This window comes from Trichogramma pretiosum, unplaced genomic scaffold (assembly GCF_000599845.2).
Source record: "Trichogramma pretiosum strain Unisexual culture from Peru unplaced genomic scaffold, Tpre_2.0 scaffold1, whole genome shotgun sequence".
NCBI lineage: Eukaryota > Metazoa > Arthropoda > Insecta > Hymenoptera > Trichogrammatidae > Trichogramma > Trichogramma pretiosum.
In genome coordinates, this window is record NW_019641703.1 from 4,400,418 (window position 1) to 4,419,438 (window position 19,021).

Below are 19,021 nucleotides of genomic sequence, written 5' to 3' on the forward strand. Positions count from 1 at the left end.
AGCAGCAGAGGAAAAACGAACGCGAAGCGCGGCGGTTATCGAGCAAAAATGAAAATCGTGGGCGCTCCACGGAGAGAGAGAGAGATAGTGAATAAAAAAAAAACGCGTTGAATAATGTTCCCCGAGAGCTCTTGGGCGAGTATACGTGTAGAGAGTTGCATTTATCGACGCACGAGATATTTGATCGGGCTGAATAAACGTCACGATGCACCGACGTATACATACATACATATGCAATGCATTATACGAACACTCGTGCGCGTATGCATATATCTAGACCTATAATAATTCAGCTCTTAATGTAATAAGCGAGCTTGAGTATAAATGCAAGCGTATATATGTATGTGTGTGCGGGTATGCATGCTAACGTACGGTCAACGCGTTGATAAAGCTTATAAATCGATACGAACTTGGCAACCCAAAATTAATGTAGGTCGCTTCAAAGACAGGAGCCGAGCTGCACATATATATACGAGAGCTGCTGCTATATAACTAGCGAGTGAGAGAGAGAGAGAGAGGGAGCGAGGAGTAATATACCCATCAATTATTATAAATGAGAAGCTTTAGTACGCGCGTATGATCCTTTCCGAATATGCATACACACATACATATACTCTCGGTCTAGCATATACTACTCCGAGAGCCGTGTGCAACGCGAGAGCAGGAATTATACGCCAGGCGCTACGGGCTAGGAGTATTTTCGCTTTGAAAGTAATCCACACACACATACAATGTAGCGCTGTTTTTTCCTGCGCGATTTAAAATCCGTAACGTGAGATTATTTTGCGTTAAACCATGTTTTATTTATAGATTTATAAAAAAAATACCGCCGCGTCGTCGCGCAATACTTTTTTCCATATTCGCACTTTGATCTCTTTAGAAACTTATTAAAAAAAAAAAAAAATTGAAAACTCGTCGTCGTACGTGAATTCATAAATCCCATGCTACTACGTGCAGGGCGAACGCGCAAGTCACTGACGCACGCACCGAAGCTTTATAGCGCGAGAGAGAGGAGGCGACTGACAATTAAATTCATTCCCTCACCTATCGCCCGTATTAATTTCGACGATCCGCCGCGCGCGAGCGTTGGAATTTTCAACCTTGAGTTGCAGCGTATAGTACGCGTCTATTCAAACACATCCTACTACCCCCCTCGATTCTTGAATGAAAATTAATGCCTTCCCTTTTACATGCGCATCAGACCGACCGCCTGTCATATATATATAGAGAGAGTCACGCGTCAGCCGCCCACTCGGTACGCCATCACTGCTGTGTGTGCGTAGTGCGTGTATATAAGCTAGATTTCGCGCCCTTTAAAAAATCAGTTTGCTATTTATAAAAGCAATAAAGCCCTCGAGCGCGCAAAAGTCTTCGTTATTTGTGAAAAAATAAAAGAGAATGAAAATAAAAATAAAATAAAAAATAAATAAATAAAAACAAACGAACAAACAGACGGCTCTCGTCCCGTCTGATACATCCATCCACACGCGTAAAACTTTCGCGAAGAGAGGAATTTCAACAAGGATTTATCGATTTATCGCGCAAACAAAAGTCAAGCATGCAGTTTCCGTCCTTTTTTTTCCTTCCTTCCTTCCTTTCGTTTTTTTCCTGCTTTTTTTCTCTCCGCTGTCTTTCTCGTCGTAGAGTTGGAAATTCCGCGCTGGCTTTTTAAAAATCGTTGCGAGAGAGAGAAGACGTGTACCGTGCAGTCTCTCGTCTTTGGCAATAATATAAGCGACGTTAAGCATCATGTATATTTCAACAGCCAATAACGCGAGAAGCTATATCTTGCGAGCAGCAGCAACAGCTAATTAGACCTGTATGTGCACTGCAGTTGCGGAGAGCAGCAGCTTGTGTGCGTCAAATCATCGAGGTGAATTCATAAAACGCGCTCAGCACAATAATGATATAATCTCGTTAACTTTTGTACATCTGTTTATCCACGCCGCGTTGCGTTCGAAACCTCATTTTCGCTCGGGTATATAATGAAATGAACCTCGCGCGAGAGCCTTTGATGCGTTCGCTTTATACACATTATGTACGCAAAAGATGCGGTTGAATAATTTCACCCTGATTTTTCGATCTGTACGCCGCGATCCTATATAGAGTACCTCGAGTTTTCCAATTAAGCGCGAAGAAAAATGCTGAATTCAATTATCAATATCGAGCGAAGGAATCCACATTAGCATATGCACGTATACGATATACGCCCCCGCGAGTTAATTGAATTCGTAATTGTCGTCATCGACACTTGTACATTAACTATAACAACCTACCTGCGCACACGATCATCGTGCACGTTCCATCTCGAAACATCGCGATCTTCAACATTTTTTTTCTTTTTTTTTTCTCTATATCAGTCGCTTATCGCTCGGTTATTGCAAGCTGCTGCCTGAAATATTCATAACGTTTTATCCGCCGCGCACACGAAACACACAGCTTGCTATATAATACATGTACACACGTATATATAACCGTTGGCTGAGCTCCCACCCGCGCGCTCAGGGAAGATTTTCCAGTAAATGTATTTCTTGTGTTATATAGATCGAGCGCGTGCTCGGCTCTACCTCTAGCAGCAGCTCTACTAAAGCTCTCCTCTCCTCTCCTCTCTTTCTCTTCGCTCGTGTGTATAGCATACATAGAGAGAGCGAGAGAGCACACAGGATATATATAAAGCTCGAGTTGGCCTTCTCTCTCTCACTCTCGCCCTCTCTGGAATATGATATAATACAAAAGTCACTCCGTATCCCAAGTCTGTGCAAGCACACACACAGTACAGCAGCAGCAGCATAGTATAAGTCTCTTTTTGGCTTCGTCTAGCTACGTCAGCGGTATACATAGCTATATTACGACAACTTCTCTCTCGGTCCCTACCACTGTACTACGCTACGACTATACCACTCTCGCTTTATGGTACATGCACTCGTATATATATAATATACACTCTCGACTCTCGCGAACTGTATAATCGTGAATTCTATGTAACGCGCGCAGGGAGGGCAACAGGGGCTTCAGGTTGATTAAGCCTACTATACGCACGCAGCAGCGGCAGTAGCAGAGCTGGCCAATTTCCTCTTCTACCTCCTCCTCCTCCTCCTCATCGTCGTCTCCTGCGTATTTCCCCCCTGCACGGCAGCACGGCTCTCGCCCTCTCTTATGAATGTGCGTAGTTTATACTGATTAATCCGTGCCTGCAACAGCCTGGCCTGTTTCGATTATCAACTTTCACTCTGTCGACGAGGAGTTTTGGAGCCGGCTAGCTACTACTACACGGAGCGTTTAAGAGTCACGTCGTCGGCTTATATAGCGAAATTCAAAGAGTCGCGAAGGAAATTTCATTAAGAAGTACACTCGAGAGTAGTATGGAGTACGTTTCTGTACCGTTGCTGCTGCTATGGCCAAAAGTTTTCGCGAACGATATCGAATTGACCGGGGCGCGCGCCGCGCGTACTGGAGCGGGAGTAATTAACTTTGGACGAAACTATAATGAAACATCGTTCGAACTGCAATCGTCTCTCGAATATAGGGTAAAAGAAAAACGTTAGCAACTATTCTCAACGACTCGCTGATGTATTATACTCTCGCGCGGGCGAGAAATTCAAATGTTCTTCGCTTTCCTCTACACATTATACGGATAATAAGCGCTCGTCGTGCCGTGGCGCTATATCTTACTCCTCGCGCGAGCCACCCACCCACGATCGCGCGCGTTCGGTGCATTCATCGCATTAAATCTTCTCTCTCTCTCTCTCTCTCTCAAGTTTTACAGGAGAGAGAATTTCCACGAAAGACGATCGGCGTCTAATCCCTTATCAACGTAACTGCAGCACAAGCAGCAGCAGCTTTATAATCTCGAAGTAGTAGTAGTAGTATATAGGTAATTGCAAGCGCGGCGTGCGGCAGCAGCAGCAGCAGCAGCAGCTTCCCTTAAACGTATATAATCCAATCGATAATATCGCTTCATTATCTTTATAGCTTTAAAGGAAATTCGCTATGTATATACAGAGCTGCAGCTGCGGCACACACAGTGCACAATAATTAGGATGCGCGACGGAAATCGAAGCTCGAAATATGTAATATCCGACTTTACGACCGATATATAGATGCGAAAGCTCGATGATTAATTGGAGGTACGCGGCAGCACACACAGAGACGAAAGAGAGAGATTTCGAGAATCTAGGACGATCTTTCGCTCGACTTGCTGCCGCGCGATGCTGATGCTGCTGCTATTACTGTCTGCACTCTGTGTGCATCATGCACCGCGCCACACCACTTTATGAGGCCTCGAACTACTACTACTGCTACTACTCGTATTAAGGTGCCGGCAGCGATTTGTCGTACTTCGCGCGGCGACGCGAGACAAAATTATATATACGCTTGTATACACAACGCGCTCTCGAGAGTTTCGCATTAATACAGCACACCTACGTGCATACATACACATGTGTACGCAGCCGAACTCTCACTGCGCAGTGCGGAATCGTTGGCAAAGGGAAGGAAATTTGATTGGGTGCACATGCAAATGCGCCGAGAGAGCGAGAGACAGAGGAGATATCGATTATGATACGAACTCTCTCTTGCGCTTCCTCCCAGGGAGGAGTGTGTTTACATTAAAGCTGCTGCTGCTGTGATTGTGTACATGTTAGGCAAACGCGTGGGTGTCTTCTCGCGCGTGTATACATCTGTGCATACAACGCCGTCGTCGTCGTCGTCGTCGTCGAGATGCGATCGAGAAATTACAATACGAGACCTTCGTATACGCGCGATTCGGTGCATAATTATATCGAAATATTCCGTACAGTAGGTTAACAATTACCCATACCACTGACGCTGCTGTACGTATATATTTATTACCGAATTTTATTGCGGGGATTATGTAGCTCTCGAGCGGAAAATATTTTAACGATTGCGCGCGCTTTATAATATGCAACGGGGCACGAAATATTCTGAAACAGCTTTTCCAATTGCTTACGAGAGAGAGAGAGAGATACTCGTTGCGCAGAAATGAAGAGTATGTATACGAAAAGAGGAGCATCGCTCGCGAGAGTCTTATAGTGTGCACGAGGCAAAGCTAGGCTATAAAGCTTCAAAGCAGCTCGCGAGAGAGAGAAAAGCGCATCTCGATAAACAGTCGGCGCGCAATGATCGCGTATACATATATTTTCGCGCGCGCGCGCAAGCGCTGATATTTTTATGCAGCTTCTGAGAACACTTTTAATGCAATATATAGCGTATACATACACTCGTATCGTACGTATACAAAATTATATTCTGCATCTCGTAGATTTTGTCGAAATACCGGGTCGGCTCTCTTCTATAAGTGAGGGGGTAAGAGTATAAACACAGCTTTACTTGTGTATAACGTACACACACAGGCACTCGACTAATTCAAACATTTTCACCGGCAACTGCGCATCCTCCCCTTCTTAATCGCGATAGTCTTCATCAATTATATAATTCCCGACGTGCGTTCGAGTAAACAAAACGGAACAGCAGACAACGCGCACGCACACGCCGCTCTGAGTTATATACCGAGTTCGTGTGTGTGTGTGTGTGTGTGTGTATACACGTACGTTTCAGCGAATAAACTGCCTACGCCCTAAAATCATCATCCCCCTCGTTTCTATTCGTAGTTGTAAATCTTCTCTCTGCCGAGAGCTGCTGTTGCTGCTGTGTGGTATATATGCGCGGGAGAAATTCGCGCGCGCGTACCAAGAGAAGTTGCGTTAACCGCGAACCACCGCCCGTTAATTATGTTACCCTATGAGTTGCGGTTTGACGAAGCCCGCATACACACACACATGCAAGCTTATACACGTATTTAAGTACGAAAAGTGTTTGATTTTTCATTGTATTCTCATTATTATTATCATAATATCTAGAAGCCCCTTCGCCGAACGCGATACAGGTAATTTTTGCGAATAGCGTACTACGGTATTAGCTATGTAGATGACGGTGGCTACGCGGGGCTGTCACGTATTTAATATACTCCACTACGTACAGTCGACGTGTAGTACTTGGGGCTGGTTGGTGTATATAATACGACGAGTACGTTGCTTTGTGCGCAGTGAGAGAGAGAGAGAGACAAGTCAATCGTGTGTCAATTTCACAAAGACTTTGAATATGTATATACGTATACATGGCTCCGAAGAGAAACCAAACTCTCTCGCGTACACACACACCACTGTTACTGCTGCTCTCTGCCTGAAATGATCGATAATTTGCACTCTCGAACTTGATCTGCGCCCTCCCTGCGTCCTGTACACGTTCACGTCGTCGTCGTCGTCGTCGTCGTTGGTGCCACGTCTGCTCATGCTTGCTGGGCTATACACGAGCGCAGCAGAGCTTCAGCTTCAGCTTCGCGAGGCAGCGTCTACACGAGTTTCCCGAACTTTCACTAGTTTAACGGATACTCTCCTTTACACACTGCTGCAGAGATCCGTGCCGTGCACACGCACAGAGAGAGATAGAGACACGCGCTTAATATGTACAAAGTTCGCGGGACGGGAATGGGTGCGCGCAAAAACTTGTTTTAATCGCTCGACGAGTTCGCGATATATATACGGTGTGTGCAGTACTTGCTGCCGCTGCTGTGCTCACCCCGTTTTTGTTAATTACCACGCGAGGATTAGAAACTAATAACCCGATTTATCGCCGACTTATAGCCGCGTTAAATTGCTCCGCGTTTAATGCGTTGCCTGTTTTTTTTTGCGGGGGATTTTTGTTTTTGTTTCGTTTTGTTTATCGCGATAGATAGCCAAAAAGAGAGCGATACGTGGATTTTCCGCTGTAAGCGTATCGAGCAAAATCCAGGCGCACGCAGCTTTTCTAAATTTCCGAACCGCGAAAAAAATTTATCCGACTATACACATATACGTCATTAGAATTCTCGGAGCTGCACACATCGTGCGCGCACACACGCAAAGGTTTTGCTATGATGAAGTTGCCACGGTGCTGCACCGAGCGCGTTATACTCTCGCCTCAAAGTCGAGAGTGCTAATAACCGTAATTCGCGCAACGCACGGAGGCGCACATCGCAATAATATAATCGCGCGTCTTACGCGAGCTCGCGCACACAGACAGACACGCACGAGAGACGTATCGTCTCTCATTTTTTTTTTCTGTATATATACCTGTGGAACGATTACACGCGCGTCTACACATGTAATGTATAGCAGAAAAATACGTACAACACTACTGCAGGCGGCGGTGGCGTACGTACATCAGGTATTATATACACTTTTGCGCATACATACAGCTCAGCATGGGAAAGGCTGACGTTATGAGAACAGCAACAACAACAACGAGCGAGCTCGAGCGATGCTGCTGGCGGTTGAAAAAGAAAAAAAGGAAAGAAGGAGAAAAAAGCGCAGCAGTAGCTCAGATACGCGATATACACGTGTAATATATAGAAGACAAAGAAGAGCGCATAGCTAGCTAGCTAGCTAGCTCGAGTTTTGTATTGTACGTATCGTATGTATAACATTACGTAACGGGAATAATATATCCATGCGCCGAGCAAACGATGTCGCGAGGGCAACCGTTAAACGAGCAACAGCAGCGATGATACTGTGAGCAGCGGCTTCTACTCCTCCCGCTGCTGCTGCTGCTGCAGTTCGCGTTTGCGTACATACATCTCGATCAATTTTCTCTCTCTCCATTTATATATTTATATATTATACGTAACATCCATAATATAACATAATAAACGCACTCGAGGCGCTTTTTGCTCTCGACGTTATCATCGTCATTATTATTATCGCGCTGACGAAGATGACGGCATAATATATAATAATGTGACGCAGACGAGAGCCTGCTACGTAAAGCTGCGCGCCAAACACACACACACACACACACACACACACGAGGATTAAGAGTATGCGCGAGACGTTGCTGGCTGTGTGCGGTAATCGCACACCTAGTGTGCGTAATGCGTGGGTGCGGATAATGTGTTCCGTATGCATACACCGCGTTCGCCGCTGTGATCGTTGCACCTTGAAACGCCAAAGATTTTTGACGAGTTATACATAAAGAGCATAAGTAAGGATTTACCGTATTCGATTTTGAACGTAGCTTTTATATAAATAACTCGTCAAGTTTCGAGAGAGCTGGGAGACTGATTATGTCGGTCGAAGGATTATATTTATACTTCTTCGATTGAGTTTGCATTATATTACGAAGCGATTTGGAGAAAAAATGGAACGTTAATGGTCGGCACCGAGTAATTCGCGAATCACGATTCGAGATTTTAAAAGCTCTACTATTGAAGAAGCATTTTTTGTGTTGCTATAAGTCGCGATGCATTGACCTGATTGTAAAGCATTTATTACTCTCCGCTCCAGCTGTAAGTTTACAATGTTAAAGTGCACGACTGAAAAATCCAATATTAGTTTTTTTTTTTTTTGATATCGGAACAATCAGTAGGAATGAGAAATAATAATGTAAGGGGCACGAGGTAGCAAGCATGAGTTGCGTAAAAAGTACGAACGAGCGATAAATCGATAAAAGCTCTTATTCGGTCGAGTTTTTTGTTATTATTATTATTTTTAAAATTTTTTTCTCTCCCTTTTCTTTTTAATAAAATGTCCGAATGTGCCACGTGTGTGATCTGCGCGTAACGTATGACACGTGTAAAATATCATCGTTACACGTTCGTTTTATTTTCAACCCACCCACCTGAGCGAGTCTATAAATAAACGTTAAATTCAATCCGTCTCTCGCTCTTTTCATACACGTGGAAGTACCGCACATTCAAAATCCATACGATATGACGAGGCAATTACAATAAAAAAAAAAAAAAAAAAAAAACTTCGTCGAATATATCGCGCGCGGTATCGAGCGAGAAGATACGAAATAAGTCGACATAAAATCGAATCGAACACCGAGAGAGGAAAAAAAAAATGAAAAAATGCGCAAAAGACCGAGTGGAATACATATATAGCAGGACGAGCGCGCGCGTATACTCGTCATTTGGTGCTGCAGCGTCGAAGCTATTAATTGCGTTGGCGATGTCGGGCGCGAGCGAGCGAGCTCCGAGCGAAGTATCGACAGCTTTCATCGATATGCCCTCTTGGCACTCCGCAGCAGCAGCAGCAGCCACTGTAGCGTATATTGCCCGACAAATGCTAACTCCATATATTTCTTGCGGGTGAATTATTATAGGTCGGCGTACGCGGTCGCGTATACGTGCCGCCGAGTAGCCATAAGATACGTTTCTAGTGCACTGCTGCAGCAGCAGCAGCAGCTCTTCGGAAAATGTGTCTCGCTCGCTGTTTAAAGCCAATTTTTTTTCTCCCACGATTTTTCAATATTCTTTTTTTTTTTTTTGTTTAACTTTCATCGAATAATAAAATTTCGATTTAGCTCCGGAAAATATTGAAATATAAAGCTCTGTGAGCGTGTCGAGTACGAATTTTTAACCGATGGTTCTTGTGATCTTTTTTTGTTATGAAAAAAGTTGAATTGAAAGTCATCATCGCGTCGAAAAGTCGAGCATCAAAGAAAAACTTCGGTCGAAGGTTATCCCTTCACATATATATATTGGAAAGAATAAACTCGTTTTGTCTTTTTTCTTTGTTATTAACACCCACTTATAAAATTCTATTGTCGACGTTTCGCGCTCTCGACTCTCTCGCGCTGATCCTCTTCAAGATGTTACATAAACAAAAAAAAAAAAAGAACGTTAAGTAAAAAGCAGTTTCATCTTTGAACAAAGGACAAACTTCAAACTAGATTTTTAATTTTTTTCTTTTTATTATTTCAAGCTTTATTTTATTATTTATTTTTTTTTTGTTTACGTAACATAAAACGTATTTCTAATTCTAACGATCAAAGCGGAGCCGTGTGTCATTGTAGCGGCTACATATCAGTATATTTGCGTATTTATATACACATGAAACGAGCGACATGTCTGGCTTATATTATACGCACGCCCACCTATATGCACGAGAGAGAGAGAAGAAATAGATAAAAATATTTGTTCCGGACAAGCCGCGCGTTTCCATTTGCATCAATAAATTCGAAATTATGACGTATGTGTGCACGCACCAGACGAGAGAGAGAGACGAGAGAAATCATACACATTTGTCTATGCGTGAAAAAGTGCAGTGTTACAACTCGGTTTTGATTCGCGCGGCGTGTTGGAGCTATATAGCTCACGACAATCGACAATAGAAAGCGAGAGTCTCGCTCGAGCACACACACACAAATTCGTACAACTACTACTACTACTACTTTCGTACGTGTCGATATAAATTGACATCCTACGAGATCCTGCGCGCCGAGAGCACAGCGCCTTTTCATTATTAACGCGTCGATCGTGAACGCGCATAATAATCAAGAACGGCGGCGGCGGCTGTGTGTAATACAAAAATGCGGATATAGATTTGCACGTAGTAGTGGTGCTGGTAAGACGTGCGATAATGTATTATTCGATCGCGCGCGCGCGTTTCGACACAGACGCTCTGGCTCTGTCGTCGTCGTCGGCGCGAAGCAAAAAAAAAAGTATTATATAGATATACGTCTCGTATGCGTATAAGCTCGAGCTTTATACATTCTCCAGAAGCCCAGGAGTAAAAAATGATAGGTTCGAATCTCGTTTTACGAGCGATCCGTTTTCAGAACCCCTCGTTCGTTCGAGCGTACCTCTATCCTGTGTGCTGCTCGGCCTCTGCGATATATAGATCCGAAACGATATTGTCTAGCTATGCATACGCGTGCGTACGTGTGTGTATGCCTCGGATGCGAGATTGGCTGCGTACGCAGTTTTTTCGCTCGAACGTATACGTTCGATGTTCAGTGGAGTCACCGCGCAGGTATACATATATACCACGTGTGTATAATAATTTGTAACAATTGGATCGATACATTTTTCTTGAATTTCACGGTACGTATTCCGATTCTCAATTTTTCGCGCGAAACAATTCGACTTGTCGCGCGTAAAACGACGACATCGACCGCCTATACCGACTTAACATGCTTCAACAATTAAGCATGCCCCGGATGACAAGCGTCGGAAATTTTGATACTTAATGTGCCATGTACGTACGCGCTCGATATTCAATTCTCCAGGGGACACGTCGATGCATTATAGATGTATATAGTGCATAAGGTAGTTACATAAGCTCTCCGACTGGTCGAGCGAAAATTGAATTTAACCCGGCCAATACGTAGATGAATTGTAACACGCGGCGCGACTAAGCTGCTGCTACTACTACTACTACTATATGTACGCCTGATAAGAATTGCGATCGTCTCGAGTTCCTTTTTTTTTTCATTTCTCTCTCTTTTCTCAATTTTCTCCATTCTTAATCGAGTGAGAGCTCTCTCGCCGAACCCGAAGCAGTATTCTTTCCAAGATTTCACCGAGAGAGTTCATTTTCTTTTTTTGCGGGTACGATTTAAAATCGAATCTTCCGTGCTCGACGTTGTGTGCGGGTCCGGAGACAGCACAGCTCCGCGCGCGCGCACAATCTCCACAAAGAATACCGCAAAAGCACACTCGTCGCGCTGGAAAAAGCTTTCAATTCTCGGTCTTATAACCGCGTGTATACACGCATACAAACACACTCGTCGCATGGCCTTAACAAGTATTTTTTCTCCCTCTCTATCTATCTCTCTCTCTCGTCATTGTTCGTTTTTTTTTGTCGTTCGAGCAATTCGCAGATTGACCGTGTATAGTCGGATATACACTACGACGAACGCATCGTGGCCATTAAATACGAACGTAATTGCGTCCGTGCCTCGAGTACTGAGTTTATCTGTAACGTACACATAGAAGGTGTCGCGCATATATAAACACGCATTAGGCACATCCGCACGATACATATAATAATATTTACATCGCGCAAAACCAATGGGACAACTGCTGCTGGCGCGCAGAGACTTATATACGACAGTAAGTCGAGAGACAACAACACGTGCATACTGTGCGAGCAGCAGCAGCAGCCGCAGCCGCAGAGCCGCAGCAGTATGAGCAACAGCACACAGCAGAGAGAACGGCTTGCATATAATGCACGGAGAGAGTGAGAGAGAGAAAACATATAGCTGCCTCGTGTGACGTCGCACGTGCGAGAGACGCGCGACATATGCTGCTGCTGCTGCTGCTGCGTCTCGTCCTTTGCTCCAAATGTCTACCCAGATTTATCGTTCCCTGAAAATACACACAAGCACATACGCACGGAGACGTATAAACCTGGATTTTAAGGAAGGGGACCCTCAGCTTTTTTGCGCTTTTACAGTAGTGCACGCACGCGAACGCGCGCGTGGGAAGACCTTTTTGCCTGCAGTGTGTCACGCCACGCGTTACGCGAGCTTGAGATTTTACTATTGCAGCTGCTGCTCATTCGCTGCTGCTACTATACTCTCGAGCTAATTTGCACGAGCAAAGTGGCCGGGCGATAAATTTATATTACGAGAATATCAATGGATACGTATACGCGTGCGGAGTGGCGTATCGAGGCCACTGTATACTAGCGTTGAACGCGCATGTTTTTTTTGTTAATTTCGTATCATTTTTTGAAAAAAGAGCGAGCTCGTTTTTACCGCGTATACACAAACAAAGAGAGATGCATGATTTCTGCTGCTGATAGTTTTCAAAATAAATTACTGTATAGCTGAGCGATCCATTCTATATACGCGCGTATTCGTTGTATATACGAATAATAAATCTCGAGAGCGCGTATAGCAAAATAATAAGCAACTTTCAAATTTATACAGATGCATCTATTTTTTTCTTCTTTTTTTAGATATTTCTCTCTCTCGAATCCTCTGCGTCAATATGCTCTTCTCTCTATGCGCGGAGGCAGTATAGAGGAGAGGGCTTAAGAGCTTTTTGCTTTATATCGCCGAGCTATTGAAGGAATTATATTGGAGAAAGAGCTTTTCTGAACGGGGGAGCGGGGGAGGAGTAGAGCTAGGAATTGTTTTATCGCAGCTCGCGCTCGGTTTGATAGCACACGCGTAAAGATATTTTTATTTCTTTGGGATTGACACGAAAGCCCCCGCGCGCGGGCTGCGTTTTCTAACTCGTATAATATATCTCTATTGAGCAGACCAGCACGGAGCATTATATTATATTATGACATGTGAAATATTCTATATTTGAATATATCGGCGCGATAATCGAGAGAAAGAGAGCTTTAATGATCCGCAACGTCGATTGAACTTTTCTCGACCGATTGATCTTTCTCTCTGTGCTGTATATACCGAAATGAAATATTTATGCCACGCATATAAGTGTATTTATAGAAAGAGGCATCGCATACAAAAGCTGCGAATCGAGTTTTCAATTCGCAGTTGTTACGAGTGAAAAAAAAAGGAGAAAACAAAAAAGGCCGACGACGAATCCCAAATGCGATTGCGCGCGTGGCGGCACACGCGTGTATAATGTGTGCATGCGTATATACGTACGAGAGCTTAGGTAACTTTCCATATAAAACTAGTCGCGCGAAAATAAGTACCATATCGCGCGGAGGTGCACGCGAGCATATAGCCGTGGCCGCGCAACTTTCACCGGTGCGCGCGATGATGGGCAATCATCGCACAAGATCCGCGCGCGCGCATATTCGAAAGCGAGATTGGGGGAAAAAAAGAGAGGCTCTTTCGCGCGCGCATATTAAATGCAATCCGACGTGAGCTCTTTCGCGAGCGCGTGGCTTTTTTTTACACGTATGCAAGTGTATGTGCAGGCGGAATATATGTACCTCGTGTGCATATTAGCTACGAGGATATATCCGGCTAAACAGCACACGGGCACAGAGCGGCGCGGCGCGCGGAAAAGTCCATTAGGGCTCGAGCGCGGCGAGAGAGCTTAATTGAATCGTTTGCGTGAAATTTCATGTACGTACGTATTGCTATACGGTACACGTTAAACACGTTGCATGCAGTACGCGAGGACTTTACAACGTCCTCCATCTCTCTCTCTCTCTCTCTTTCTTCCTCTTTCTAATAGTCGTTGAGGAAGTACATTTACGATCGATTTACTTGACAGGGAGGGGAGGACAAGGAGAGGATCGTAACGAGTTACTGCCGACATTTTCCGAAGCCCGAGAGATAGACGAGGACCAATGATTGTCACTTATGCCAGTAGCCAACGCGACGAATTCGACGACGAGTTTTTCCCGAATAAATGTTTCGAGGACGAAGTGTACAGCGGAATAAAAAGAGAGAGACAGAGAGCCTTCGTGAACGAGCTCTTAATGGAGAAACAGCGACGAAAGTGGGAAACAGTAGGAACTCACGTAATAATACAAAAGAGGGAGAGAGAGCGAAAAAAAATGCAATAAAGCAAAAGCTCGCACGCTCGTACACACGTACATACGTGCTCTCAAGATTTCTTAAAAAAAAAAAAAAAAAAAAAAAAAATCGATCATTCTAGGTCACTCGAGCACGTGCGAGCAGCACAGCGTACGTTATATACCTTTAAAAGCCTGGCATTTAGTATATAACGTAAGCGTGCATATATACTACATGCCGCCGCCACCACCGCTGCTTCTGCTGCTGCCGTAAACTTTGAACTTTCGGGATCCCGGAATCGATAATAAAGTACCGTAGCCACCGGAGCAATTACGCACCCTCGAGCTTTTTCTTTATATATTACATATACCGTATATAAAGATAAATTTAATGGGCAGCTTCGAATTGCAACGCTTGGGAGCTATTCATCTTGTGTGCGAGCACGAAAACGTATTTTTCGTTGGTTCTATGTATATCTGCTCCGTCATTATTACGAGCATATAATTGCGCTCGATATAAAATATAATATATTCAATTAAAAAACTTTTCACGAATATTTTCGTGCACGAGCGAACGTCGATTCACTTGCGGAGGTAGGCATAATGCAAAAACTATTTACAGCGCGTGACAATTATTATCGCTGAATGTAAATATAACTGCGTTCGTACAATATGAATGTTAGCCGATATATCGAATTCGAAACTTTGCCTTTGCAATGTCGGCAATTGTCAGCAAAAACGTGGCATTATATATATGCGCCGGCGAGTCGAATAAAAGCCACAGGCTATTTAAAACTCGATCCAATTTTCTTCCCTCTCTGTCTCTGTCTTTCTCTTATGCAGTCTTTTTTTTACCTACAGCGCGACGAGCTAACTGAACTTTTCAAACTACACGGAGAGAGAGAGACAGAGAGGACGATTGTGCGGAAGCATGCGGCAGAGGTATAGAAAAAAACGTCACTTTTCATTTTATTCGAGTGGATGTTACATATTTCAGCGGGAAGAATTTGCGCGAGATCTCTTAACTCTTCGGGTTGAATTATATACATGTGAGACGCAACAAAAAAAAATCAAATTAATCGCTCGTAGTATCAAGTTATGTCTTTGTGACCAGGCGCGCGAGAAAGTATAACGCACGATAATTAAAGGGCATCGCCTCTTTTAGCGTCGAGCCTCCTCTTCGGGAGGGAAAAAAAATTTCCGCGAGTGCATCTCTCGCATACCTATATGTATACGCGATTCTAGAGAGTATATAGGTTCCACTTACGAGCACGGCCCAATTTTCAGTAGAGGCTAGGCTGAGAGGGAGAGGCACACATATAGCTCGGTGAGCTCACACATGTAGATGTGTGTGTGTGTGTGTGCTTAGGCTGCTACTTACGTAGCCACTGCGCCGGAAACTCGTGTGCCTAGCCGACAAAAAATTCGAGTCGACGACGCGGCTTCACCTATTTAATATCTCGCCGCGCGCGCGACCAGGAGAGAGAGATAGAGAGAGAGATGCAATACTCGGCTCGTCGACGCGAGAAATTTTCTTTTCAGCATCGTCGTCGTCGACGTCATACTCTGGCTGCTGCGCTCGTATACTAGGGCGCTTTTTTCCCTGGTGTCATTCCCTCTCTTTCTCTCTCCTTTTCTATATTTATGTATGAATAATCTGCATAAAAGTAGCTCTCTGGAAAATGCCGCGAAGAATGCAATTATCTCTCTCGAAATATACTCGAGAGAAGCGTCTACCGTCTCTCTCGCACTGTTGGGTGTCTCACCTCCACGGCTGGTATATATGTATAATAATAACAATGTGTAAATATGAGTGTATCTATATAGCATGCTGTATACATTATATTATATTATGCCGGACATTTTCCTGTAATATATGGCACAATCGCGCGGTGCATAATGCAACGTTGCACATCAACCCACTGCTGCTGCTGCTGTTGCTACGTGTAATACCGAGACGTTTCGTCGTCGGACGCGCGTATATGAGATAATACCTCGCGACAACGATCTTGTGGTTTGCATTTCTATAACACGGACGAGAACGCGATGCACCAATTTTGTTTCTCTCCTCGATTCGTGAAAAAAAAAATAAAATTATACGCAACGCAAGCGTGGTCAATTGGTTTGACGGACATACTACTGCACGCGAAATAAAATAAAAGTCGATATTTTCATATAAATTCCAGTTAGAGACGCGACAATAGTCCTCGTCCTCCTCCTACTACTATATTATGGAGATGGTTAATTCAGAGTGAGAGCACATTATATATAGCGCGCGGCAACGACGACGGTTCTTCTCCCTTTTGTCAGCGCGGCGAGCGCCGCGAAAAGCTTCGGTATTATATGTACCGTGTACGTATATACGCGTAATATAGACCTTTTTTTTTCAAAGATGTTTTCAGCTTTTGTGCTCGCGCCGCGCGCAGAGCTCGGGCTCGCCGCAGAGAGAAGAGAGATGTGTCTCGCGCGAACTAGATTAGTATTCCCGTGGCCTATTGTGCGTGTATCAACATCGAGACACGTTTATTATATACGTACACCCGCACTGTATATATACGGCGCGTTTTATACACACACGGTTGCAATTTCAAAAGATTTACTCTCCGACAATCTCTCTCTCTTTTTTCTACGTTATATACGGCATGAAAGCGTACTATATGGAGAAAAGCCTATATATAGTGTGTGTATGTGTGTACGAGAGCAAATACACACGCCGTGTATAAGCGAAAAAGCATATAGAGAGAGATCGAAATATATATTTTGTATATATTATGTACGATCGCACACGATGTAATTTTTGAAACGGATTTTTGCCGTGGTATTACGCGCGTCGATGCTTTTACACGGGGAAAACGTGTGCAGTAGTATATGCGAAATGAACAGGCTTTTCCATACTCGCGATACGTACAATGTATAATATATAATATTTTAGCTCGCGCTCGGTGCGAAAACACCACCGCTATGTGTTGTATTATATTATCGCACAGCGAGCTCAGCAGCAGCAGCAAAAAAGAGCTTGCGTTGCGATATTCAAATCTCATCAACGAGGCAGCGGCAGCAGCACATCAGCGCGCGGGCTTTTGACGGGTATATGGAGTATAGGGCTGAGAGCTCCGTTGTATTATGCACACACTGCATATGCGATCTTTTTTGTTGCTCTCTTTCGTATTATGATGTATCTGGTTGGTATATGTGCCTCGTGTTTCATGCGGGCTTGGTATAGTGTTGTTGTTGTTGTTGCTGTTGTGTCGGGTATTACTTAATACATTCACTCACGATGATGAGGTGCATATAACAGCGGACTCTTGTCTCTCAACCGGAGCATGAATTAACATCTGTGTGTCTTGCTTCGCTGGCCCTTTTTTTTGTGTGTCGGTGGTGGTTCGTTGTCGCTTTTTTGTTATTTCCCCCTAAACTAGAAAAACCACTGCTAAAATATGCTCTCGGCGCGCAAAAAAACACACTGTCACAACAAAGAAAGCCCGCGCTGGCACAAAATCACTGCAGACCTACAGAGACGTTGTGTAATTCGTATCACACTCTTTTGAGAGAAACCCAAAAGAAAAAAAGGAGAAAAACGAAATAATTGCACACTAGAGCATGTACTTTTGCGCGCGACTAAATGTCACGAGTATAAATGTCGCGCGTATAAATGCAAGCGAGGCTCGTACACGTATGTATATGTATACGTTTTATAAAACACGAGAAACGGCGTCGCGGCGTTGGTTGGCGGTGCAACACACACACGCAGTATATATACAGTATACAACACAGCCGTGAGCCAGCAAGCAGAAAACCGAACTGCGAAAACGAGGCGAGCGGGAGCTTCGTCGGACTCCGCTTCTCTCTACTCTATACGCTTGCCTGCCTATGCGCGCGCGCTCTCTCGTGGCCGTTGCTGCTGCTGCTGCTGCCGAGTGCCATCCTCTCCCTCTGTTTCTTCTTTCGCTCTCTCTCTCGTGCTATATAGCAATACGTAATATATAGTTATACAGATGTATATATGTAGCACGAATGTCGGGGGTGGTTTTGCGGTTGCTGCGAAATGTGTCGGCGAATGCCGAGCCAGAGAGAGAGAGAGATACTACTCACGGTAGTAGTACACCGCTGTACAGGACGGCTCATTTTTAATCCGTAAGAGATCAATGATGCGCGCACATCGCTTAGCCGTCGATTAAACGCTGCTCCGCATGCCGCACACCCGGAGCCAATGCTGCAGCAACGGAGCGCAGAGGCGTGTTTTACGTGTCATTAAATCCGTTGAATATATATAATAATAACATACCATGCGACGCCTAGATTAGTACGAAATTTTGATGTTTCGCTCGCTCGCTCGTATGTGTATATGGCAGCTAGAGCGACGTTAATGCGCACAGGTGTATTATACGTATGTGTCTGCGTGGGTTGACAGCAGCAGCAGCAGCAGCAGCAACTGCGGGGGATTACATCGCTCGCGTAAGCTCCGTCCGTGTGGGCTAAGTTTCCGACCGAATGGGACTTTAATTAAATGCTCGACTCTAACGAGCTTCGCTTTGTACATTAACTGTAACGATTACAGGCGTCGCGCGGAGTTGCAGCGCGCGCCAAGTGCATTTTTATCGTGGACGTTTCTCTCGGCGGTCCTTTATACGCTCGCGCGTCTAATTTTACCCCCAATAAATAACGATAATACACCGATATATACCACGCACGGAGAGAGAGCTTTTGCCCGAGACGTCGCGCGCGCGAGCGCGTTCAAAAACTGGACGACCTGGTTTTATACTTCGGGACAAACTTTTTTCCACTTCGAG

At 44.5% G+C, this 19,021-nt stretch overlaps 1 protein-coding gene across 13 annotated transcripts in view; it reads right to left on the reverse strand.

The window, feature by feature from the left end:
- Positions 1-19,021, reverse strand: part of LOC106656063 (rap guanine nucleotide exchange factor 2-like) — a 106,054-nt gene that overhangs the window by 64,693 nt on the left and 22,340 nt on the right. For 11 of the 13 annotated variants that reach the window (XR_002763637.1, XM_023462713.1, XM_023462707.1 and 8 more), the window contains exon 1: positions 17,508-18,015. The exons of the other annotated variants lie outside the window; for them this stretch is intronic. The gene's annotated coding sequence lies outside the window, so the exon portion shown is untranslated. Of the gene's footprint in view, positions 1-17,507; positions 18,016-19,021 lie in introns of those variants that run through there. 13 annotated transcript variants of the gene reach the window in all.